At 41.3% G+C, this 26,633-nt stretch overlaps 1 protein-coding gene across 1 annotated transcript in view; it reads left to right on the top strand.

Annotated features, from left to right (window-relative positions):
* Window positions 1–3,447: 3,447 nt before the first annotated feature.
* Window positions 3,448–26,633, top strand: part of LOC111159890 (spermatogenesis associated 13) — a 149,572-nt gene continuing 126,386 nt past the window's right edge. The window contains exon 1 of the mRNA XM_022522556.1: window positions 3,448–3,462. The gene's annotated coding sequence lies outside the window, so the exon portion shown is untranslated. The remainder of the gene's footprint in view (window positions 3,463–26,633) is intronic.

Genomic DNA, 26,633 nt, shown 5'->3' on the forward strand with positions numbered 1-26,633 from the left:
AGAGCACATTCTTCCCTTGTCCCTGCTCCTGAAAAACCCCTAAGGAGTGGGGACTTGAAGCAGAGGAACACCATAATGAGTCCTCAGAACTCTGAGGGAAGTCCCAGTACAGCCTTCTTCATAGTGTTCAAAAGCAGGAGCATGGAATTAAATCCTCACCCCATTACTTACCAGCTGGGTAACCTTAGACAATTAATTCACCTTCTCTGATCTTTGTTTCCCCCATCTTTAAAACAAGAACATAATGTACTTCGGGGGCTGCTTTGAGGCTTTAAGGAGATAAGGAATGTCAATGACACAGCATATTAAAGTGCTCAATAAATAGTAACAGAAACATTAAAATTTTGGAGACGTACTTATGAGAAAAAAGAAAAGTGCACCGCACACTTGGGTGAGAAATGGTAGCTTCTATCCCTGGACACTCTCTTGCAGAAAGCACCAGTGAGTGGTGTTACAATGAGTCTTTGGGGAAAAGCTGTAGGTTGGCTACTGTTAGAATTTCGGCTCCTAGTCAGTGTCTGGTAATAGCAGATCATGGAGAGGAGCAAAAAAGTTCAAAGAAGCCTTGGGAGGTTCTCTTTTGTAGGGAGGGTAGCAAGCGGAGGGTAGAAAGCAGATGTCAACTTTGTTTGCAGGGCAGTGACTGATGGCTGGTCCTGTGGGCAAAGAGAGAGGTCACTACAGGAGACTTAGGCCTTTTTACTCAGAAGTCACACTGAAATTCCCCTTGCAGTGATGGAAAGTAAAGGACCGCTGGTCCAGATCTCTCATTTAATTGATTAGAAAAATGAGATGCGAAGAAGTTTGGTGATTTATCCCCTTCATGCTTTGGCCAGTGATGGTGCTGAGTGTTAAGCATCCAATCCCTCCAGGTCATATCAGTGAGTTTTTTTCTTGAAACATCCTGCCTTGTTCCAACAACTTATTATCTTTTGTCTCAGGAGCTCAAGATTCTCCCTAAAACAATAATTTTTTTTGTTTTTAAAGGGCAGGAACTAGTAATTATTAAGCCCCTGTGTGGGCTAAGATGCCATGATTCTTATATGGGCTCAAGTTTGGTATTCTCCGACCAATGCAGAGAGAGAGGGGTTTCCCTTTTCCCTGAGGACACTGAAACTCAGGCAAAAAGGCTTGGCTAGGGTCATAGGTGTCACGGAAGCAGATGCTTCTCTAACTTTACAGAGCTCCAAGTATTTGAGGGCCAGGACTCTTTAATTCTCCCCCCCACCCCTGAACTTGGTTTTGAGTATAGTGTTTTTCTTCACTAGAAAAAGTGTTGCGTGTAAATATTAATAATGATTTCCAAGAAGGCAGAAATGATCCTTTGAGACCCAGATTTTTTAAAAAGAAAAATCAAAATTTTCTCCCCAGATGGGTGTTAATTCTAGAGATCATTAAAAAACTCAGTGTAGCCCTTGAGATTTTTTTTTAACAGTAGTAGAATAGATATAATTTTTAACATTTATGAGAGCTTCAGGCAGATGTTTTAAAAGTTATATAAAATAAAAATAAAATGGAATTTTTGATATTAACCTCTCATGCTATGCCTCCAAAATTTTCCATAGTTTGCTTGCATAATATTTTTTCTGCTTTAAAAATATATATGCTCCTTGCCAAAAATGTGGGGATTTCAATAAAAATTCACATAACCAAAAAATTTATTCAAATTTCCCCCACTCAGAGTTAATTACCATTAATATTTTGGTGTGTTTGCTTTAATAGACTTTTTTTAGAGCAGTTTTAGGTTTACAGAAAAGTTTTTTTCTGTAAAGGAGAGCTCCCATATACTAACCCTCCCTCCCCCCAGTTTCTCCTATCATTGACATCTTATGTAAGTTCTAACATTTGTTAGAACTGATGAGTCAATATTGATACATTATGATGAACAGGTTTACATTCCAGTTCACTCTTTCTGTGGATTTTGACAAATGCATAACCACTTGTAACCACCATTTGATATTATACAGAATAGTTTTTTCACTATTTAAAAAAGCATATATAAAGTTAATTTTGACTTTCATTGGGAAATTTAATCGTTTTATGTTCTTTAGTTTAAAAATAGTTGTTAAGGGACGCCTGGGTGGCTCAGTGGGTTAAAGCCTCTGCCTTCAGCTCAGGTCATGATCCCAGGGTCCTGGGATCAAGCCCCGCAGCATTGGGTTCTCTGCTCAGTGGGGAGCCTGCTTCCCTTCCTCTCTATCTCTGCCTGCCTCTCTGCCTACTTGTGATCTCTCTCTTTCTGTCAAAAAACAAAACCTTAAAAAAAAAATAGTTGTTATGGTTCTTTGATTATAAAAATAATCCACATTTAAAGTAGCGTTGGTGGATAATAACCGTTTAAATGAATCACCTAAAAACTGGCACTTATTAAAAGAATATGTTTACAAGTTTCATTAGTTGCATGTAAACAATCAACAGAGTGTTTGGGGTCCACATCCTCTCACAGAAGGGCTTGCTTCGCCTCTGTGGTTTTCATGTGAAATTACTGATTACCCTTTGGGCCACAAGGAAAAGGTTATGGTAGTGCTTTGAGTGGGTTCACTAAACAGTACAGTAAGACTTGCTCTAGTTCATGGGGAGAAGGGTAGTTTTAAAAATCCACACCCAGTGTTTCCTTTGCTCAGAAGTGAGCACAGCCTCTGCTCCTTCTCGTAAAGAGAACTTAAAACCGAGGCAGAAGTGGGACAAGTGGACTGGGGTAAGAGGGGTTGCTTGGGCGACTAGGTGGCTCCTCCCACCCTGGGCTTGTGAGGCTGGGAGTTGATGGGGTAAGGGAAGAGACTGGCTTAGGGGGGCCCGGCCGGGGGTGATGGTATGGGGTAGTCTCTGGGGGTGGTTGGAAGAGAGCCGGGCTCGGGGTGTAGCTGAGGGCAAGAGGAGCGGGAGTTGAGGGGGGGAAGTGTAGCAGGGCCAGGGGCGTGGCAAGGGGGGATATCCTGATGGGAGATGAGGGATGCCTTGAGGGGCTGGGAAAGGCTGGGAAGATGGTGCGGGAAGCCGGGATGTTGGTAGGGACGGACTTGGCCGGGTCTCCGGGCAGGGGGCGTGGCAATGCCGGGGTACAGAGGGTGAGTGTGGTCGGGAGCATGGCCTAAGTGGACAGAGAACGGGGCTGGGGGCGTGGCCTGGAGAGGAAACGAGCTCCGGACCAGGGGAGTAGTGGGAGAGCCGGGTTGGGGGCGTGGCTTGGGCGTAGCTCTAAAATGGGCTGGGGGTGTGACCCGAGGCGGGGTGGGGGCGTGGTCTGGGAGCCCCGCAGCCGCAGCGCGGGCGGGATTCAGCGCCGCGCTTTCTCGGGCAGCCGCCCCGCCCGCCGCCAACCCAGAGGCAGCGCACCGGAGCAGAGGCTTCTGCGAGAGACCGGCGTGCTCCGAGCTCCGTGGGACCTGGACCGGCCCTGTTTCGCAGGGACGTCTTGGATCCTCTGGCTTTGGAGGCTCCGCCGAGTGGGAGCCGCACGAGGTGAGGCTGCACCCCGGCGTGCGTCTGTGCGGGGCGCGCGCGGGGCGTGGGGGCAGGCGTCTGGGGCTGTTAGCCGGGAGCCGGGAGAGAGGAATTAGCCCCAAGCGACGGCTTTCATAGCCCGAGGACGCCCTCCTCCGTTCTCCATCCTCCTGGCTGCTTCTCGGGGCAGCCCTAGCTGCCCACCTGTTGGTGTCCTGCAGTAGTTGCTCGGCGACCCCCCCAACCCCCAGTTTCGGCCAGCGGCGTTGACCCCGGGGAGCGCGTGCAGCCGGTGCTCCTGGAAGAGATCGTCTCCGGCGCGACCCGTTCGGGGATTACCCTGAAACTTTACCCCGAGCTCCCGACTCGTTGGGCCTGGCCTTCGAGGTTGCGCGGGGAGGGCGGACAAAGGTTCGGGGAGCCTGGTGCGGCCGGTGTTCCCTTCACAGCTCCGCTCCCTCGGGTGGCGCCACCGGTGCCACCGGCACCGGCCCGGGTCTGCTGTAGCTGGTTGCCCTGGAGCGGATGCGGTCCGAGAACTTAGTTTTGAAAGCAGGATTCTCCTCAGGTCCCAGCTGCGTCTCATTTTATGAGAAAGACCGCTGGGACTCGGTGTCTGTCGCCTCTGAATTGGAAGGTTTGCTGGAGTCGGCTTGGTTCCAGTTGTGGTTGACGTGGTGCGGGAATTTGCATACTAGCCCCAGGAAGGTAGAAACCAGCAGTGCTGCTCACGTCAGGGGGAACTCAGGTGACCTGTGCTGGCTGGCGGGCCACCCATCTGACTGTGTAAAGTTACAGAGCCTCAACAAATTTCCCCTCCCTCCAAACGCGAAAAAACAAACCAAACCAAACCAGACCAAACCAACAAACAAAAAAACTCTGGTTAGTTGCTTCGCCTCACTGGATGATAATGTTAATAATAGAACAATAATTTGAATTTAGTGAACACTTATTACCAAGACTATCCAAAAATCAACCCCCACCCCCCAGGTTTTCTCTGCGCCTCATCTCATTTTCTGTGTTGCCTGGTGTTTTCATTCCCACAACCCCCCTTCAGATCTCCCAGTTCTTTGCTTTCCTTTGCTGACAGGCACAGAAATCTCACTCCATTTTATTTTTGCACCATTCATAACAAATGCACCTTTTCTTCATGTCCCCCAACTTGCAAACCTCCTCATTCCATTGTTCTCCTGGTGCCTGTTAATTATGCGCTCCCCCCTGTGCTACCCTAGTTCTCTGCCCCAACATGCTTTATAGAGTTTTATGTGACTATTTCTTATACAATATTGTAATTTTCAATGACCTCCTTCGGCCCCCAAATTTGCCATCTTCCAACCAGGATGATTATCTGTTTTTTTATTTGTGCTGTGCATGTGCACATGTGTTGCTTCTCTCCCCAATTTCTCCCACATGGTGCTTTCTTGCCTTTTACCTACTTCTCGACAAGTGCTTTCCCTGCTACTGCCTTCACAGCTCACCTTGTTTCAGTTCCTTTGGTTGTGAATTTTCTACGCCACCACCATCCCTAGGTTCCCTTTCCTCTTTTACAAATCAGTCCTCCATTACGTTGCAGACATCTTAATTTCAGACTGCCTGAAAAGGGTCTGGAGGTGGAGGGAGGGAGCCTCTGCCTTTCCCCAGGAGTACCCTGGATTTCAGGACCTTCCCATCTGCTTCAGTATCATATACATAGTTACTGGATTATGTTAATATTGATATCAATATGAATATACTTATCAAACAGTCTGGGCCAGGCCCTCTTCTGAGGGATTTACATGCACTAATACCTCATTAATCCTCCTCACATCCCTGAAATGTAGATACTATTACTCTCCCCATTTTACAGATGAGACAAGAGAGGCTGAGAAGTAACAGGCCCAGTTTCTCAAGGCTCTCTAGTGGCAGAGCCCTTCTTGCCAGGTGCGGAGCTTCTATGCTATAGAAACTTCTGAACTCAGACATAGGCTGGGATTTGGCTTTGGAAATAAGGTCATGAATTGCACGTTTTATTTAGTCTGCAGTTTACAACAATTGAGGGCATATTATCTATACCTATAGAACAGTGCACGGGGGAAAACCCAATGCCTGATGTCCTTTGGAAAGACTGGGGACACTGTCTGGGCTGACTGTCAATTCAAGCTTGCTTTTGGTTGGCTTCCTGAACAGAATACATTGGTCCCCTTAGCTACAGGAAGGCTGGAAGAGAGATGATCACCAGCAGTCTCCTGTGCATTGGGAGTTTGAGATTCACTTTGGCTAGTTGGCCAGACCTCTAGGACCCCCCCTGATAGCCCTGTGATTTTTATGAGTCTCGTTTATTTCTATTTCATTATGTAATCCCAAAAGCTTGTTCAAATATTTCCTTGTTGGTCTTTACCTTCCTGAAAGTTGGAGGCAAATATTTCCCCTTTTGCAGCTACTGAGGCAGAGTGTAGGTAAAGTTTTATACTTTGATAGCTGGAAGGGGTCTTACGCTCCACTGATGAGGAAACTGACCCAGCAAAGTAAAATGACGTCTCCAAGGGAAAGCAGCAGTCTCCAAAGGATCGGAAAACTGGGCTTAGATCCCAGATCTGTTGATCTTTGGTTCAGGGCTCTTCATGGCTGGCTGTACAGCTTGGTGGGTTGATCTGTCTGCTTGCTGCTGAAAACAATGAGCCTTCTTTCCTCTTCCTTTCCTGAGCTAAGAGGCTCTGGAAGGATTCATTTAAAATAGAAATTGTCAGGGTTTTCTGGGTGGTTTTTTTTTTGTCTGAAAGCTAAACACTTAAAATGTTTGCTTTTGAAATATGTAATGGCATAAATGGGATCATAAAATCATGGAAGTATAAATTCAGAGGTTTTAGAAAAGTAATTTTGTTATTTCCAAAACATCAGGAAAGAACACCAAATGTACATTGCTTTCTAGAGGCAAATCATATAATACATGGGCATTTGAAGATGAGTAACTATAATGTTTAATTGTATTTTCCATTTGCAGACAGAAATGCATTAGGCACAAAGTGCTCATATGATTTCCTTCATCCTTGCATCTCAAATGAAACAAGTGAAGGGGACAGAGCGTGTCAGGTTAGCTTTTGTTTCTGTGTTGGCTCTGCCATGCTCTCCCCCTTCTCTTGGACTGGGACTCCCACCTAAGCCCTCCTGATTCCCAGCTCCTACCTTTCTATTTAATCCCTTCCCCCCCAGGAACCCTCCGGGAACCTGGAGGGTAGTATTTACCCATGCTGCTCAACTCATTCTGTATCAGTCTCTCTTGACAGAATTAAACCCTAATGCCCTAAGGTACACGTCGTATGTAATTAACTTCTCTGATGCTTCTAGAATGAGGAGGGCAGTTAGGTTCCATCCTTGGGAGAATTGAGGGAACAGTCGCTCAAGTAGTCATCTGTGTTCTGCGGTTGAGATGAGGATCATTCTAACTGAAGAGCAAGTTAGATTTCTCTGCTCCCCTTTCAGAGCTGAGAAAATGGAGGTGAAGGACTTTTTCATGGCCAAAGCCTCAAAGTAAGTGATAAGGATGAGATTGGAGCACTGGGCTGCCTGGCTCAGGAGATCTGGGTGTATGCTTCCATGTGTCTGTCTCCTCTGTCCCTTATAACTCCCTTTGGCTACACTCTTTTGCAGAGGCTTTTCCGAACTAGATGGTTCCTGTTTGGTGAGCTGCAGATGTAACATTGGCGGGGGGAGGCAGGCTCTTAAGAGTTTCAGGGCCCATCCCTGTCTGTCTCACTTGGGGTGCACATGGCGCTTTGTCACTGCCTGAGAGGGTCCTGGGAGCTGCTGCCATGCCACGAATGGAAAGAGGATGATATAGATTTCTAATACATGGCAGTGACTGTGGTCAGAATGTCCACGTTTGTGGATGCAGGTAATATCGCGTCCTTTTGCCCTAATATTCAAATGTCCTGGAGACAGAACTGTTACCTCACCTTCACCAGGACCTTAAAGGACTACATTTCTTGGTCAGATATAACCTCTGCCCGTTTCCCTGCAGTAGGACCACTCTGTCATTGTGGAAGAAATGAGAACTCAACATTGTAATTTCAGGGACCATGTGCCTGATTCAAAATATCTTTGGGCACTCTTGCCTGCCAGATCTGGACTGGAACCTTCCTCTGCCTCCCATCCTCACTCTCTGGAGTCAGCCAGGTTGGGGAGCTCTGAGAGGACTCTGCATGGCTAACTTGGAAGAAGAGGGCAGCCAGTCTTTCCCCAGCCCCCACTGACACCATGACAGAGTTTGTTCCCTAAGACTGGCAAGCTGTCCTTGGAGAAAAATAGAACCCAGGTCTGAAATGACCAGACAGACTGGAAAGTGTTGGTGGAGGGAGGCAGCCTGCCGGTAAGTGGGAAACTGCGATCTTTGCTCATGGTCTAGGACAGATGCAAGGGGAGGGCGAGTCCAGGATTTTATTGTCTTAAAACGGAGGGACAGGAGGCAGGGAATGAGATATGTTCCTGCTACTGGAACTTTGATCACAGTCTTTTGTAGAAATTATCGTTCCATATAAACAGTGAGCAGTCTTGTACTTGAGTGTTAAAATTACAATTCAGTCACATTAAACACATTTCTGAGGTCAGGCCCTAGTATTTAACCACCATGTACGGTGAGAGATGGAGTCCTGAGTCCTGAAACAACTTACACATGTACGTTGAGACACATCCGGCTTATACACTGAAATCAGCTATTGCTGTAAGAAAACCAGCTCCTACTTGAGAAATTTGCTCCATTCCCACCCTTCCTGGTAGAATGGCGTGCTCGCATGTGCATGCTTATTGTGTACCTTTTATGTGCCAGGCCTGTGCCGGATGGGGAAGATGGAAAGAGTCCTCAGAACAGCTGTGGTCCTCAAGGAGCCTCACATTCCTATCCAGTGGGAGAGGTAGATGTGTGAAAGGAAAGTCTTAAAATGTGTAGCAGATATGTGATCAGTTTTTGAGGAGGGGGTTTAGGGAGCCCATGAGAGATCTAGGATCCAGGAAGCCTTCCTGGAGGAGGAGTTAACTACAGCCTGGGCTGAATGGGATGAGCAGATTGGGGAAGGAGCTGCCAAAGGGAGGCATAATGCAGGTGGATTCAGCCAGATTGAGTAAGTACAGGTGGGGAGACAGACTTTAGCTCGGGGACCCTAGGGACTCTGAACACTTCTGCATGGCTGTAGCTCCCAGCTTATCGTTTATGACTGTTGTGTGTTTAGAGCTGTGGTTTGGCCTGAGTATCACTTGGGGATTTGTTAGAAGAGCAAATTCTAGGGCTTTCCCTCAGACCTATGGAGAGCTTCAGAGGTCCAGAGTTTGAGAAGCACTGTTTTAGCACATGCGCTTTCAAGAGGCCCTAAACAGTTACTCTTCATGGCTACATGATAAGGTTTTCAGAGAGTGAAAACTCTGTTCCTACCTGGTTGGATTAGGTAGGATTTTCCTCAAGTCCACAGCTGTCCACATGTCCTGCATTTCTTTGCCAAGTGTATGTACTTTCTCACAATTTCTCCCCACCCCTCACTTCATTTCATTGCCCACTAGTGTTTTATATTATTTCTGTAACACCTCCATCTTTCCTGATTTTTTAGTGTTGGCAATAGTCACACTGAGTTTCAGATCCTAATTCTGCTATGTGATCTTGGGAAGGTATTACCCTTTCTGTGCCTCAGTTGCCTTATCTGAAAAATGTAGGTAGGAACAGTACCCAGCCTTTTGGTACCATTTCACACTTCACTGCACATTTGAATTAGCCAGGTTTTTTGTTTTTTTTTTTGTTGTTGTTTGTTTGTTTGTCTTTTTTTAAAGTTGATGCCTACTCCCATCCCAAATACTGTGATTGGTTTTGGGTGTGACCTAAGCATTGAAATTTTTAGCAGCTTCCCATGTGCAGGGAGGTTTGGGAATCACTGTGCTCAGCTGTTGGGGGGATGAAATGAGTCCATTCTTGCTTAGCAGAGTGCCTGGCGCAGTAAATGCTTCGTATACATGTGCTGGCGGAGGCTCTGATGGTTTTATGGCAGCAGGAGGGGAAAGTGAGCCATTTCAGTTGTTTGATGAATACTTGTTAATTGTCAAACGCCTGTTGGTTTGGAAATCTCTGGTGGTCCCGTCTTTTGTTCTGAGAGTTGAGAGGTGAAATAGCCCAGTGCCATGGATCTCCACATCTAATTCTCTAAGCCCTCGCTTTGCAAGGGTCATGCTGTAAACAGAGTGTGTCCTCCCTCACAGCCTTCTCAGCCCTGGGCATCATTTTCCCACTTCTGTATGGAAAAACTTCAATTTTTGGAATATAACCATTCTAAAATCATGAAGTAGCAATGCTTTACAACATGGGTGAGGAGTACTTAATAGTTGGGGACCATTACTGTCTACGTTTTTCAGATAAGGCAATTGAAACACAGAGAGGTAAATGCCTTCCCAAGGTCACAGAGTTAGCAAGCAGCAGAGTTGGAATCTGAACTCAGTTTATTTTGTACCTGTTCTAATCTGTCATTTGTACCTAAATGCCAGTTTTCAAACCTGGAATAAATCTTTAGACTTGGTCTCTTTGGCATGGTTCTATTTTCTGGGATCTAAATGTCTCTATGTCCTAAATTATGTATTTCTAACCATTACTTGAAAAGATGTATAATCTTTTTGCATTCCCTGTCTTGTCACATACATTAAATCAACCTTTATTCATTGTTTTGTTAATTTGACAACTATTGATAAGCACCTGCTTTGTACCAAAACAGCCAAGCTAGCAAGTTTATTCCTTCCCTTCCTCCTGTGGAGGGACAAACATGTCTCTGTCTCTATCAGCATGTGTAAGTATTTTGGTTTTGATTTATAACTGCAGCCTTTTCTATACCTGTCTCTTTTGGTGGCATAATTCCTCAACTTTTAATAATGGAACATCTGAAGGACATTTTTCCTGTTGACTTCATGGGCCTTGCTTGAAGCCTGCTGAGATTAATTAAGCCAAACCCCATGCAACAATTATTCTAATTTATCCTGGCAAGTTATTAAAATGTAGGTTGCCTGGGACCAGGAGGCTTGAGTAAGTGAGCGGTAGTTAGTACCCTCAGAAGGAAATGGGTGATGCAGTTTGAGTTCTGTGGCTTTGTTCTATCTTTCAGTCTAGAATCAGTCCTTGTAGTGTGGCCAAACTAAGCAAAGAATGAGAAATAAGTGAATTCATATCTCAGGTTTCTGATTTGTGCTCTTTCTGTGAGAAAGAGTACATGTTTGGTTTTGTTTTCTGTGTCAGGCATGCAAGTAATTGGTGTTTACTGTGAGATTGGCCCTGGGACATTTAAGTGTGTGCTGCAAATGGAAATAATTGATTCACTATATTTGTTCTGCTGCCCGATTACTAAGTGAAAACCTACCACTGGGGAAACTTTCGTGGAGCCAGCACACAAGTGGCTCAGTATTATGGTAAAGACTAGCCTCCATTGTGTGGTCTTACCATTATCACTGCAGTTACTCTTGGACTGAATAGGCTTTAGAAATACAGACCTTCAAAGGACTTGCCCTTGCTTAAATGTTCCATGGATCCTTCTGAAATAACATCCCCCAAGTCCTCGTTGAAAACAGTAAAGAAGGCAAGGCTATATTAATATCTACAAGCTTTAGTTATATTCAGAAGGATTATATATTCAAAATGAGAACAGTTCGAAGTACATTTAGGTTTTAAACATTTGAGGTTAACAGTCTGAAATGCGCTAGGAAAAATAAGCAAAATGTTCACTAAAATGGTATGTTTTAAAATCTGCTAGACCTGTTTTCTCTACCTTTGAGTTTTCTGAAACAAATCTAAACTTCCCCATTGATTGCTTGGCTCATCTTACCAAGGAGCCTACTTGTTTTACCAAATCCAGTTTCAGCTCTACCATTAAAGGCATCTCTCTCTGTGACCTTAGGCCACTTCTCCAAAACTATTGTGTCCTATACTTCCCGGAAAAGGATTGCATACTTTACGTGCCAGCTTCGGTTCCTGGCCATGATCTGTGGTGTACTTGTGCACATGTACTTGTGTGTGTGTGTGTGTGTGTGCGCGTGTGTGTGTAGGGTAGGTGTATATGCTGGAGTCAAAACCACATACTGTGTTCTGACAGTGTGACATAGAGTGAGCTCCTCATTACATAAAGTTCCCTTCTAAGTTGAGTCTTAGACTCCTGGCCTCACTAAGTAAATGAATGAATTCTGAATTGTGGAATTGTGAATAAGGAAAGTGGCAACTTCTCTTGAACCCTTAGTTTTTTAATGACAAGTCAATGGCAAGGTGTGGGTAAGAAGAGTGATTTATAAATGTGCAGCTTGTGGAATCAGGCTGTCTGGGTCGTATTTGTTTTTGTTTTTTTTTTTTTTTAAAGATTTTATTTATTTATTTGTCAGAGAGAGAGAGGGAGAGAGAGCAAGCACAGGCAGACAGAATGGCAGGCAGAGGCAGAGGGAGAAGCAGGCTCCCCGATGAGCAAGGAGCCCGATGTGGGACTCGATCCCAGGACACTGGGATCATGACCTGAGCCGAAGGCAGCTGCTTAACCAACTGAGCCACCCAGGCGTCCCTGTCTGGGTCGTATTTGTATCTCCAAGTGCGGTCCTTACCACCCAGCATTGGTATAAACAGCTCGTGCTCAGTGTTGAGCCACCTGGAGGCAGGTGCTTGTCTCCAGGCTTAGCCTTGGAAATGCCACACGCAGCTGGCTGAGCATCCCGTGCTTCTGCGAGTCAGGATGGCTTCTGGATAATGACAATGCTCTGCTCCTTGAGACGTAGGGACCATTCATTCATAAATGCAGACCCAGTTCGGGCCAGGGTGAGGCACTGTACTGAGGGCACATGGACAGGGTCAAGTCTAAGTTGTAACTCTGGCAGAGCTTAGCCCTCCTGCCCCCTGCGAGTCTCACCTTTTCTCATTAGATCTCACTCTTGGATGGGAGGAGAGTGATGAAGATTCACTTCCTCTTGGCTTTGCTCTCTGGGCTAGAATCCTCTTCCAGGGCAGTGACACTCAGGAGAAGGGAGAGGGTAAGTATGCTTTCTTCTGCCTGTCAGTGGTTCTGCCGGAAGATCATCTGGTCTTCTCTTAACTCCGGTCAGAATTAGGAAAAATACCCTGGGTTCTGAGAACGGGGTCTGCTTTCCTTCTAACATAGAAGAAACATGGAGGAGGAAGCAAGAACTCTTTCTGCCTTTTCTAATCTTTATTTCTAATCTGACCCTTTATCCAAGGTGCTCACCCTGAAAGGGTACTGAGCCAGAAGCCTTCCTGGTACATAGAAGCGAGACTGATCTAGCATTACAAGGTCAGTGCTTACAGGTAGATAGGTCAGAGCATAGAAAATCGCCACCACTGCCTAAATATGTCTTGATTTGGTAGCATAGTTAACTTACATTTTCATTCTAGCACAACTGAGGGAAGTTGATCGCATTGACTTCCTGGGGGCTATTTTCAAGCCTGCTGAGATTAATTAAATCAAGCCCCATGTGACAATTATTCTAAAGCAAAGTGGTTTATTAAATTTTGGTGCATGCTGGACTACCAAATTGAAATTATTCAAGTAGATGATTACAGTTTTGTTGATTTCGTACTATAGGAGTTTAATACCCTTTTTTCATTTTTATGGGCAGGTACTGCCAGTCTCTTAGATTTCCTTTCCTGCTGGGATGAAGAATCTCTAAAGGAAGAAGGAAATGGCCTATTGTCAGTAGGACAGTGTTGTTTTCTTGGCTTTCCTGGAAAGCCATCTCTGTAGAGGCCAGGTCTTACTCTGTACACAGTGGAGGTTGGGGATTTTTAAGAACCCTTTGTGTCACTTGGAACACTTTTCTTCTGAGATGAAGATAGTGGGTATCTGTGCAGATCAGTCTGGGATAAAGAACATTGTGAAAGGAGACCTGGCTCAGCAGGAGGGTTCCCAGGCTGTCATCATTACTGAGCCGGGACAGCCACCTTCTCTGTGTATGTCCAGGTCACCTGGAAAGACCTGGGAAGCACCTTAGTCATTAGTGAGAGAAGATTTGAAAAAACCCACAAAACTTCTGCAAGCATGTGTCTTTGTCACTGTCACAAAAGTACACCGGGGAGTATACTTTTATTTGCTCCTTTAAAGAGAACTGGATCCCCCTGTGACCAGTTACAACACATGCCTCGTTACAAATTCTTCCTCTGCCTTGTGTAAAGTCATCACTGCAGGAGTCAGAATGAGCTTAGAAAACACTTCTCATGGATTGTTAGTTGGAAAGAGATGTGCCCATAGGGAGAATCCTATAGCTTTCTCCTCATATGAGGGAGAAATTCAGAGTCCTGGCAGGACCCCCCACTCACTGACTGCTCACCCAGAGATATGGATGGTTTCAGATTCCCAAGGAAGTGACTGTTGTGTCACCTGAGGGCAAAGGGACTTGGGAAGCATTGCCCATTGGCTGCCTCATGTTTTCAGGGCCGCTATTTGGCAAGAGGGGAAGGAAGATGATGAAGCAGTGATCTTCATCTCGGAACCCACAGGGAAGATCTGATGGCAGCTGCTGCTTTCATGTGGAGGACAGACAAGGAGAATTGGTGCTGGGAAGGCTGTCTGTCACTGACGTGGTCTCCTGGATGGCGTTTTGACTGCAATGCCGCTTGCTTCTCCCATAGTGTGATGCAGATAACAGTGGAAGTGTTTCAAGGGTTAGGTGAATGGCTTCAAAGGAAGCCATATAGAGAGGGCTGATAATTACCCACAGCCTAATGGGCAGGTGGCCACACCTTCTTGCTGGTACCTGATTGGGTAACCTGTGCCGGAATTATACAGACTGCTGGTGTTGGTCCTAGGCTCTCCTGCTGACCTCATCTGCATCCATTGTGGGGATATTCAGCCAAATGTACACCCAGATCCCAATAATTGGTTGTGTGGAAGACGATGGTAATAGGTTGTTTTCATTAACTAGAGTAAGGTTGGTAAAAGTGGACATCTGACACAGAAGAGGCAGGAGTTTGCTGAAGAAGGGAGTGGGGATTTGAGAGTTAAGGCACTATATAATTGTATTTGTGGAGAGTTTTAAATTCTTGTTTATTAATTTTAATTGAACTTTTCATTTTGAAATAATTGTAGATATACATGCATGATGTAGTACAATGATATTTACATGATAGAGTACAACATCACAACTAGGATATTGACATTGATACAGTCAAGATACAGACATTTCCCATCACCATGAAGATCCCTCATGTTGTCCTTTTATGGCCATACCCACCTCCCTCCTGTCCCCACTCCTTCCTTTCCCTCTTTAGCAGCCACTAATTTGTTCTCCATATAATTCTGTCATTTAAAAAATTTTATAAAATTGGAACATATTATGTTTAGGATTGCTTTTCTCACTCAGCATAATTTTCTGAAGATACTAGTTCTTTAGACATGGGGTTTGCAAATCTCTGTTCTGACTAGCTTTCCCTTTTAGCTCGTAACCAGGTTCTCTGCAGAACAGAAGTTTTTAATTCTGATGAGGTCCAATTTATTGATTTGTTTTCCCTTTTATGGATCATATTTTTCATGTCAAGTCTAAGAAAAAGAATTCTTTGAAGATTGTCTTCTATTTTTTTAAGTCTTATAGTTTTACATTTTAAACTTAAATTTGTGATCGTTTCGGAATACCTGGGTGGTTCAGTCAGTTAAACCTCTGCCTTTGGCCAGCTGGGGTTATGATCCCTGAGTCCTGGGATCAAGTCCCATGTTGGGTTCTTCGCTCAGTGGGGAGCCTCCTTCTTCTTCTGCCTGCTGCTCCCCCTGCTTATGTGTGCCCTCTCCCTCTCTCTGAGACAAATAAACAAATAAAATCTTTAAATTTATAAACCTTTTGAGTTTTTGTATAAGGTGCGAGATTTAGGTCATGATCTTGGTGGTTCCATTTATTTGTTTTGTTTTGCCTGTGGATGTCGAGTTGCTCCAGCACTTTTTTGTTGAGAAGGCTATCCCTCTTCCATCAGTTGCTTTGTACCTTTATAAAAGGTAAGTGGGCATATTTATGTAGGTATTTCTCTGGGTGCTTTTTTCTGTCCAATTGGACTGTGTTATACCTCAGCCAGTATCACAGTTTTGTTTCCTGTAGTTATGAGTCTTGAAATTGGATGGACTGATTCCTCTCATTTTATTTTTTCAGAATTGTTTTAGCAATCCTAGCTCCTTTCCCTTTCCATATAAATTTTAGAATAATCTCTTATCTGTAAAAAATCTTGCTGGAATTTTGGGAGAACCAAATAATCTATTGATTTTATCATCATTGTGTAGTCTTCTCCTATAATTCCTGTTCATGATTTAGATTTATACCTAAGTATTTCATTTTTTGACTATAAATAGTATTGTATTTTTTATTAAGATTATAATTAGTATACAATATTACCTAAGTTTCAAGTGTGCAACATTATAGTTTGACATCTGTATGCACTGTGAAGTGATCACTGCGAAAAGTCTAGTTACCATCCATTGCCATGCAATTGACCTCCTTCACCCATTTTTGCACCCCCACTCACCTTCCACTCGGGTAGCCACCAATCTGTTCTCTGTCTCTGTGAGCTTGTTTTTGTTTTGCTTACTTGCTTGCTTATTTGTTTAGATTCACGTATGAGTGAAATCATGGTATTTGTCTTTATATGTCTGACTTATTTTACTTAGCCTAATACTCTCAAGGTCCATAATGGTTTGTATTTTTTTTTTTAAAGATTTTATTTATTTATTTGACAGAGAGAAATCACAAGTAGGCAGAGATGCAGGCAGAGAGAGAGGAGGAAGCAGGCTCCCTGCCGAGCAGAAAGCCCAATGTGGGGCTTGAACCCAGGACCTGGAATCATGACCTGAGCCGAAGGCAGGGGCTTAACCCACTGAGCCACCCAGGCGCCCCAATGGTTTGTATTTTTAATTTTGATGGCCATGTGTTCATTGCTGTATATAGAAATAAAGTAGGTTTTTTAGTATGTTTAGCTTATATCCTACAACCTAGCAGAACTCATTCATTAGCTCTAGGAATTTTTTGGTAGATTCCTTGGGATTTTCTATGTAGACAGTCATGTCCTTTGCAGATAGGAATGGTTTAATTTCTGCCTTTCCAATCTATATGACTTTTATTTCCTTTTCTTGCCTTATTGCACTGGCTAGAACTTCTAACATTATGTTGGATAAGAGAGTGGTGAGAGCAAATATCCTTGTCTCTCGTTTCTGATCTTAGGAGAAAAGCACCCTGTCTTTTGCAGGCTTTTGGTTGATGCAAGTTGAAAAAGCTCCCATGTATTCTGTTGTCATTGCTGTTGTTTTTTAAATGGTGAATGGGTGAATGGGTGTTGAATTTTTTTCCCAAGATTTTATTTATTTGATAGAGAGAGAGAGAGAGAGAGAGTGAGAGAGAGGGAACACAAGCAGGGGGAGCAGCAGGCAGAGGGAGAATCAGACTCCCTGCTGAGCAAGGAGCCCAACGCGGCGCTCAATCCTAGGATCCTGGGATCTTGATCTGAGCCAAAGGCAGATGCTTAATCACTGAGCCACCCAGGCACCCCGAATGGGTGTTGAATTTTATCAGATACTTCTTCTGTGTCAGTTGATGTGATCATATGATTTTTTCTCTAGCCTGTTAATATGGTAGATTATATTTATTAATTTTCAAATATTAAAAAACTTGGATCACTGGAATAACCCCAAGTGCATATCAGCTCCACTTGTTCATGTGCATAATTATTTTTATATATTGCTGAATTCTAGTTTGTTTATCATTCTTGTGTTTGTATTCATGAGCAATATTACATCTGTAAGTTGTGGTTTTTTGGAGGGGGTGAATATTATCTTCATCTAGTTTTGGTATCAGGGTAACAATAACTTCATGAAATTAAGAGTAGGGAGGTATTTCCTCCTCTTTAATTTCCTGGAAGGTTTATGTAGAAATGGTGTAATTCTTTTTTAAACATTTGGTAGACTACTTCAGTGAGATTCTCTGAGCTCTGGAGATTTCTCTTTTGGTAGCTTTGAAATTGCAAGTTCAAGTTCCTTAGTGGTTAAGGGCTGTTGAAGTTATCTATTTCATATTGTGTGAATTTTGGTAGTTTTTTTTTTTTTTTTTTAGCAAATGGCCCATTTTGTCTAAATTGTCAAATTTATGTATATAGAGTTCGTAATATTCCCTTATTGGCCTTTTTATATCTGGGAGGGGGTCTGTAGTAATATCTTGTTTCATTACTGATGTTGGTATATTGTTTCTTCTTTTTTCTTTGTCAGTCTTGTTAGAAGTTTGTGAGTTTTATTAATCTAAAAAAAACAGCTCTTGGTTTAATTGATTTTCTCTATTTTTCTATTTTCAGTTTGTTTTTATCTGCTCTTACCTGTGTTATTTCCTTCCTTTTTCTTTCTTTGGGTTTATTTTGCCCTTTTTCTAAGTTCTTGAGGTGGGAGTTTACTGATTTGAGATGTTTCTTCTTTTTAATATGTATTTACTTCATGCTATAAATTTCCCTCAGAGTACTGCTTTAGGTATATCCTATAATGATGTATTTCAGTTTCATCTTCATTCAGTTAAATGTGTTTTTTAAAATTTCTCTTTGTCTTCTGGTTTGACCTGTGGATTATTTACATGTGTCTTGCTTACTTTCCAAATATTTGGAGATTTTTCTGTTATCTTTCTCTTACTGACTTCTACTTTATTCGATTTTGGTAGGAGAATACATTCTGTATGATTGTATTTCATTTTATTTTATTTTAAAGATTTTTTATTTATTTGACAGACAGAGACCACAAGTAAGCAGAGAAGCAGGCAGAGAGAGAGGAGGAAGCAGGCTCCCCGCTGAGCAGAGAGCCCAATGTGGGGCTTGATCCCAGGACCCTGGGATCATGACTTAAGCCGAAGGCAGAGGCTTTAACCCACTGAGCCACCCAGGCGCCCCATTCTATATGATTTTAGTTTTTAAAATGTTTTTGAGGATTGTTTTATAGCCCATGATATTGTCTGTCTTCATATATCTCCCATATACTCTTGAACAAGAATATATATTCTGCTGTTGTAGGATGGAGTGTGCTATAAATGTTTCATCCTTTTGGTTGATGTTGATACTCCTGAAATGGAGTGTTGTAGTGATGTTGGTAGTAGCTGTTTTTTGTTTTTGTTTTCTTTTTCTTTTTTCTGGTAATGGAGGGGGAATAAGGATTAGATAGCAGAGAATTTAAAGTCATATTGTCCAGCAAAAATACGGAGACCAATAGTCTGTATTGCCAATTTAAGGTAACTTTGACAACCATCCAAGGAGAGAGTAGTTTATATTCTGAAAATATAAGTACTAGAGGGCCATTTCTTCAAATCATTGTTTTAGAATTAGAAAGTCTGAAGAAAACCAAGCTTAATCTGAAAATCAAAGGTCAGACAGCTAAAGTTGCCAACCAGGACAGGGAAAAAAGGGTATGTTTTAAGTTTGTTTGGATTACTTTTTGTTGAATAGTATTTATGAGTTAACTAACTTATTGTGTACTAAGTACTTTACTTAATCATTACTATAATTAGATCCAGAACAGAGAAGTAGCTTATTAATATAAAAGCTAGACTAATTTATTCTAAAACATTTGTTGTGTAACTTCTCTATTCCTGACGTGGCACTAGTTCCTGAGGTTATAAAAATAAACTAGAACAACATGGACTTAAGTATCCTTTATTCTCCCACAGAAGGAAAACCTAGAAATCCCAATGGCTAAGACTGACATCTAGGAAACATAAGAATAAATTCAGCCTTGAATATTATTATAGTTTCATAGCCTATAAATTTAAATTTGAAAAATAATATTAAAAATGTTTTGTAAGAGAAGTATATTTTGTTACATGGTTACCTAGTGGCTTTCAATTAAAGCCTGGTATTTCTTGCATGTCTCCTGTGTGCCAGGCACTGAAATGGGTACAGAGGGTCTGGGTTCGTTCAGCCCCTTGTCCTTAAGCCTGATATAAAGATAGAGGCCAGATGTAAATTTCTTGAACTTATATTCATCTTTGTGTTTTATTTTTTAAGAAAAAGAAGCTTCCATGTATAATGGAAAATTTTTTATTTACATCTTTTTTTAAGAACACAGCTTTATAAAGAATGTCTGTGTAAGTCATGTTGAACTTAAATGTAAACAGATCTAGTAATGGCATCAATACTGAAGTTATTCCACATTGTTTTGTAAACACATCTGTTAGTTTAACCTGTTCAACCAGGTACAGTTACAGAAGGGCAATAAAGACCTTGGTCCATTACTTTTCTGCTTTTCATGTAACACCACAGAAAGTGAGAAAATACAGTTAAATTTATCGTAGTCTTTGCTTTCTTTTTCTCCATGACATCATAGTTTCCCTTTAATATCTGTTTTTCAGATCAGAAAGCATGTTATTTTCCCAGACAACCAGTTGCTTTGATTAATGGGGCCAGGTCAGTCCAAGGACAGACTAAACACACAGGAACCTGGCATGATTCCTAGAAATGATCCTCAATCTTCCTTCTCTCACCTTGGGGCTCTTTAATTACTGTGTTTTCTGTGAAAATGGAGTCTGGTAATTTTTTGAAGAAGCTTCATATATCAGAACAAATGATAGGTGTTTGGTCGATAAGCTCTTAATTATTTTTTTTAAGATTTTATTTATTTATTTGACAGAGAGAGAGATCACAAGTAGGCAGAGAGGCAAGCAGAGAGGTAAAGCAGGCTCCCTGCCGAGCAGAGAGCCTGAAGTGGGGCTCAATCCCAGGACCCTGAAACCATGACCTGAGCAGAAGGTGTAAAGGCTTAACCCACTGAACCACCCAGGCATCCCAATAAGCTATTAATTGTTAATGAATAGTAAGTTCATGCTTCATTTTATATCACTTTATTAACAAGTCTCCTCCTTTCTTATATAAAAAAAAGTTGAAAGTGGTACGGTCTTTCAACTTCTTTATTATTTATAATATTTTATATTATTATTATTTGTATATAATAATATATATATAATATATTATTATATAGCATTATTTATAATACTTTATATTATTCCTTAGTTAATCAAAGCATGGTAGTCCTGAACATTACTTCCCTGATTCACCATTATGTTTAACTGTTGCATTTCGTTCTTGTAGATATTTGGAGAAAGTGGTTAGATACTTTTATAATAATTTAGGCATGTATCAGTTAGTGAGGCTGATATGGTTTGCCTTCTGTAAATCACATAACTTCTTTGAGCCTAATTGTTTCCTTTTCTATAAAATGGGCCTGGCTGATAATAAGTGACCCAGCTGTTTATTATGGCTGTTTTCATTATAACATGCTAGTCTGTGAGCTCCAGAAGATTGATAGCTGTGGCTGATTTATATCTGTATCTCCAGTCTGTGACAGCCCAGATACTGCAAATGTTTATGGCATTTGGGGCCAGGCAGGTAACACAAGAGCTATGCAGTCTCACATGGAAACTCTGTAGGTTCCACCTATAGGATCCAATGGGAACGTGGCCCAGTGTTAGCAAACCCTCCTATTTTCCAGGAGAATCCAGAATCCTGCATTCTAAGTGAAATCTCTCTCTTCTTAAATATTGCTAATTAATTCGGTTTAAGAAAAATCCCCTATGTAGGCCACACAAAGTGTGGGCACTAGGAGATTTAACCCAAAGCCAAAGCTTTGCTACCTGAGCATGCTCTTAAATGTTTGTTGAATTAACAGCAGTGAACAGTAATGTTCATTGACTTATTGAGCTCCTTTCTCTTATGACTGCTATGAATAGAGATTGTTTTGATACTTCTGAGGAATATACATCTGTCTTCTGACAGAGCTTTTTTAACTAGACAATTAAGATATTACTTACACAGAATTATTAAAAGCATTTACTAATAACAAGTACTGTAAATGAGCTTACTATGTGCCATGCATTGGTAGGAAAGTATTATTAATCCATATAAAAAGATGCACAAATTAAAGATCGGAAAGTTTAAATAATGACCCAAGCACCTACATTCTGCCTAATGGCAGAGTGAGATTATAACCCAGCAGTTCATACGGTACCATTCCTGGCTGTTAATACCTTTTGTCCAGATTAAGAATGAGTTAATACCATAGCAAAGCAACTAGCCTTATTTATTTTTTTAAAACAGCTTTATGGAAATAAAATTAACATACCATCTAGTTCATTCATTTAAAGTGTAAAACTGAGGTGTTGTTAGTATAGTCATAAAGTCATGCCAATTATCACCACTGTCAATTTTAGAATATTTTTATCACCCTAGAAGGGAAATCTGTCCCTATTAGTAGTCACTCCCCATTTCCCCCCAAACTCCTAGGCCTTGGCAATGACTTAATCTACATTCTGTCACTATAGATCTGCCTTTTCTTGACATTTTGTATAAGGAATCATACACTATGTGGCCTTTTGTGTGTGTGTGTGTGTTTTGTTTTGTTTTGTTTTGTTTTTCCAGTCAGCATGGCATTTCATTCAGGGTTTGTGCTTGTAAGCATTCTGAGTCCTTCATTTCTCTTGAGTAGTGAATAACCTTCCATTTCATGTATATATCACATTGCGTTTGTTCACTGGTTTATGGCCATTTGGGTTGTTTATATTCTTGGCTATTACGGACAGTGCTGCTATGAACATGCGTGTCCATGTATTCCTGTAGACCTGTGTTTTTACTTCCCTGGGGTAAAACTGACATTGCTTGGATACTTGATAACTCAATGTTTGACCTTTTGAGGAACCGTCAGACTGTTTCACAGAGACTGCGCTATTTTACCTTCCCACCAGCGATATATGGGGATTCCAATTTCTCTGCTTCCTTACCAACACTTGTGCATATTTTTAAGAATTGTGGTAAAATTCACATATCAAAATTATCCATCATAGCCATTTTAAAGCGTACAGTTCAGTAGTAGTAAGTACGTTCACATTGATGTACAGCCATTACCGCCATCCATTCCCATCACCCTTTCCATCTTGTGGAGCTGAAACTGTGTACCCATTAAACAGTAACTCCCCATTATCCCCTGTTCCCAGCTCCTGGCAGCCATTAGTACATTATACCACAAGTTCTTTATGATTTTGACTATTATAAATACCTTGTGTCAGTTGAAGCATAAAGTGTTCGTATTTTTGTGACTGGTTTATTTCACTTAGAGTGTCTTCAAGGTTCATCCATGCTGTATCATATGTCAAAATTTCCTTCCTTTTTAAGACGGAATAATATGCCATTGTATGTATATGCCACATTTTCTTTCTTTCTTTCTTTCTTTTTTTTATTAATATATATATTTTTTAAAGATTTTATTTATTTGTCAGAGAGAGAAGAGCGAGAGCGAGCACAGGCAGACAGAGTGGCAGGCAGAGGCAGAGGGAGAAGCAGGCTCCCTGCCAAGCAAGGAGCCCAATGTGGGACTCGATCCCAGGACGCTGGGATCATGACCTGAGCCGAAGGCAGCCGCTTAACCAGCTGAGCCACCCAGGCATCCCTATGCCACATTTTCTTTACCCAGTCCACTGTTGAACCTTTCAGTTACTTTCACCTTTTGGCTATGGGGAATAATGGTGCTGTGAGCAAGGGTGTACAAATGTCTCTTTGAAATCTTGCTTTCAGTTCTTTTGGGTTTGTATAATTGGAATTGCTGAATAATTTCTTTCTTTTCTTTTTTTTTTTTTTTTAAAGATTTTATTTATTTATTTGACAGAGATCACAAGTAGGCAGAGAGGCAGGCAGAGAGAAAGGGGGAAGCAGGCTCCCCACTGAGCAGAGAGCCTGATGTGGGGCTTAATCCCAGGACCCTGGGACCTGAGCTGAAGGCAGAGGCTTTAACCCACTGAGCCACCCAGGTGCCCCGGAATTGCTGAATAATTTCTAACTTTATCTGGCTGTGTTCACAGACGATATTTTGTATGATAGCTATCTTTTTAAGTCTTTTTTTTTTTTTTTAAAGATTTTATGTGTTTGACAGAGAGAACACAAGTAGGTAGAGCAGCAGGCAGGGTGGGGAGGAGGAGAGCAGGCTCTCCACTGAGCAGGGAGCCCAGTGCGGGGCTTGATCCCAGGACTCTGGGATCATGACCTGAGCCGAAGGCAGCCGCTTAACTGACTGAGCCACCCAAGTGCCCCCCCCCCTTTTTTTTAAGTCTTAAGACTTAATTTGTGACTTAACATTTGGTCTGCCCTGGAAAATGTCCTATGTGCCCTTGAGAAGAATGTGTGCGCTGTGGTTGGAGGAAGCATTTTGTGTCTGTCAGATCTAGTACTTTATTACATTGTTTGAATTCTCTCGTTGCCTTACTTCTGGTTGTTCTCTGCATTACTGTTGAGTGGGGTATCAGAGTCTCCCAAGTATCATTGTGGAACTGTATTTCTTCTTCAATTCTGTCAGTTTTTCCTTCATGTATAAGTTTTTGTGATCTGAAATTACGAATGGTATTTTTTTAAGTCCAGTATAGTTAGCATACAGTGCTCCCTTAATTAATTTAGTTTGAGGTGTATGATACAGTGATTCAACAATTCTTTACATTACTCCGCGCTCATCATGGTAAGTGTACTCTCAACCCCCTTCACCTATTTCACCCATCCCCTCATGCTCCTCTTCTGATTACCATCTGTTTATTCTCTGTATTTAAGAGCCTATTTTTTTGTTCTTTTTTTCTTGTTTTGTTCCTCAAATTACACATGACTGTAATCGTACGGGGTTCATCTTTCTCTGACTTTCTTCTCTTAGCATTATACTCTGTAGATCCATCTATATTGTTGCTAATGGCAAGATTTCATTCTTTTCTATGGCTGAGTAATAGTCCATTGTATATATGTATCTCTTCTTCTTTATCCATTCATCTATATTGGGCTGCTTCCATAATTTGGCTATTGTAAATAATGCTGCAGTAAACATAGAGGTACACATACCTTTTTGAATTAGTGTTTTCAGATTCTTTGGGTAGATATCCAGTAGTGGGATTACTGGATCATATGGTAATTCTGTTTTTAATTTTTGAGGAACCTCCATACTGTTTTCCACAGTGGCTGCACCAGTTTGCATTCCCATCAACAGTGTACAATGGTTCCTTTTTCTCTGCATCCTTGCCAATGCTTGTTCTATCTTGTGTTTTTGATTTTAGTCATTCTTACAGATGTCATTGTGTTTTTGATGTTCATTTCTCTGATGATGAGTGATGTTGAGCATCTTTTCATGTGTCTGTTGGCCATCTGTATGTCTTCTTTGAAGAAATGTCTGTTCATGTCTTCTGCCCATTTTTTAACTGGATTGTATGTGTTTGTTTGGGTTTTTTGGTGTTGGGTTGTATAAGTTCTTTATTTTGGATACTAACTCTTTATCAGATTATCATTGGCAATTATTTCTCTCATTCAGTAGGTTGTCTTTTAGTTTTGTTGATAGTTTCCTTTGCTGTATAGAAGCTTTTTATTTTGATGTAGTCTCAATAGTTTATTTTTGCTTCCTTCATATATTTTGATGGTCTGTCATTAAGAGTGTAAATGTTTATAACTGTTATATCTTCTTGCCATATTGAATATTTTACTAGTATATAATGTCCTTTTTTGTCACTTGTAAACTTTATATATTTAATGTCCATTATGTCTGATATTAGTATAGCCAACCCTATTCTCTTTTGGTTACTATTTGCATGGAATATCTTTTTCCATTCTTTGACTTTTAGGCTTTTTGTATCTTTGGGTATAAAGTGAGTCTTTTGTAGATAGCATATAGTTGATTGTGTGTTTTTATTCCTTCTGCCAATCTCAGTCTTTTTGGGGGGATTTAACATATTTACATTTAAAGTAATTACTAAAGAGGGACTTAACTTCTGTCATTGAGCTATTTGTTTTCTATATGCCCTATAGCTTTTTTTTTTTTTTTTGTCTTTCACTTCCTGGATTACTGTCTTCTTTTGTTTATAGTTGATGTTTTGTAGTGAAATGTTTAAATTCTTTTCTCATTTCCTTTTGTGTACTCTATAGCTATTTTCTATTTTTTTTTTAAAGATTTATTTGAGAGAGAGAGCACGTGTGTGTGCATGGGAGTGGGAGAGGGCCAGAGGAAGAGAATCTCAAGCAGACTCCAATGAGTGTAGAGCCTGAGGCAGGGCTCAGTCTTACACTCTGAGATCAAGACCTGAGCTGAAACCAAGTGTTGGACGCTCAACCAACTGAGCCACCCAGATGGTCCTCTATAGATAGTTTCTTGTGGTTACCATGGGGATTACATTTAACGTCTTGAAGTTATAACACTCTAATTTGAATTTATACTGTCTTAATTTAATAACATATAAAATCTCTGCTCCTTCATAGATCCATCCCTACCCCTTTTAGTTATTGGTATCACAGAATTACAACATTATACACTGTGAATGCCATAACATAAACCAATAATTTTTAAAAAATTCATTGGCCTCTTAAATTATATAGACACAAGATTTGGAGTTACAAACCAAAGTTACAGTAATATTAGCTTTTATAATTTCCCATGTATTTACCTTTATTGAGATCTTCATTTCTCCATATGGTTTTGAATTACTGCCTAGTCCCTTCTGTTTCACCTTGCAGGAAGTCCTTGAGCATTTCTTGGAGGGTGGGTGTAGTGGTCACAGATTCCCTCAGTTTATGTTCATCTGGGAATGTCTTAATTTCTCCCTTACTTTCAAAGGGCAGGTTTGCTCAATATGGGATTCTTGGTTGGCAGTTCTTTTAGCACACTGATATATTGGTCCCTGTCTTCTGGCCTCCACAGTTTCTAAGGAGAGATCTGACAGTTTTGTTAAGGATTCATTTTATATGAGGATTTCCTTTTCTCTTGCTGTTTCATTATAATGTATCTCAGTGCACATCCTTGAGTTCATGTTACTTGGAATTTGCTGTGTTTTGTTAATGTTTATATTCATCAAATTTGAGAAATTTTGAGCCATTTTTTTTCTTCAGATATTTTCTCTGCTTCTTTTTCTCTCTTCTGAGACTCCCATGATGTGTATGTTGGTCCATTTGATGGTGTTCCACGGGTCTCTTAGGTTCTGTTTGCTTTTCCTCAGTCTTTTTCCTTTCTGTTCCTTAGACTAGTTTCCATTGTCCTGTCTTCAAGTTTGCTATAATTTCTTCTGCTTGCTCATATATGACTTTAAATCCCTCTCATGAACTTTTCATTCCAGTTGTTTTTAGCTGAATTTTTTTTGTTTCTTTTTAGTTTTTTTTTTTAACTCCTTACTGATATTTGGATTTTGTTCATGTATTTTCTTTACTTTTTCCA

Source organism: Enhydra lutris, unplaced genomic scaffold, assembly GCF_002288905.1.
Source record: "Enhydra lutris kenyoni isolate GAN:26980312 unplaced genomic scaffold, ASM228890v2 scaffoldscaffold71, whole genome shotgun sequence".
NCBI lineage: Eukaryota > Metazoa > Chordata > Mammalia > Carnivora > Mustelidae > Enhydra > Enhydra lutris.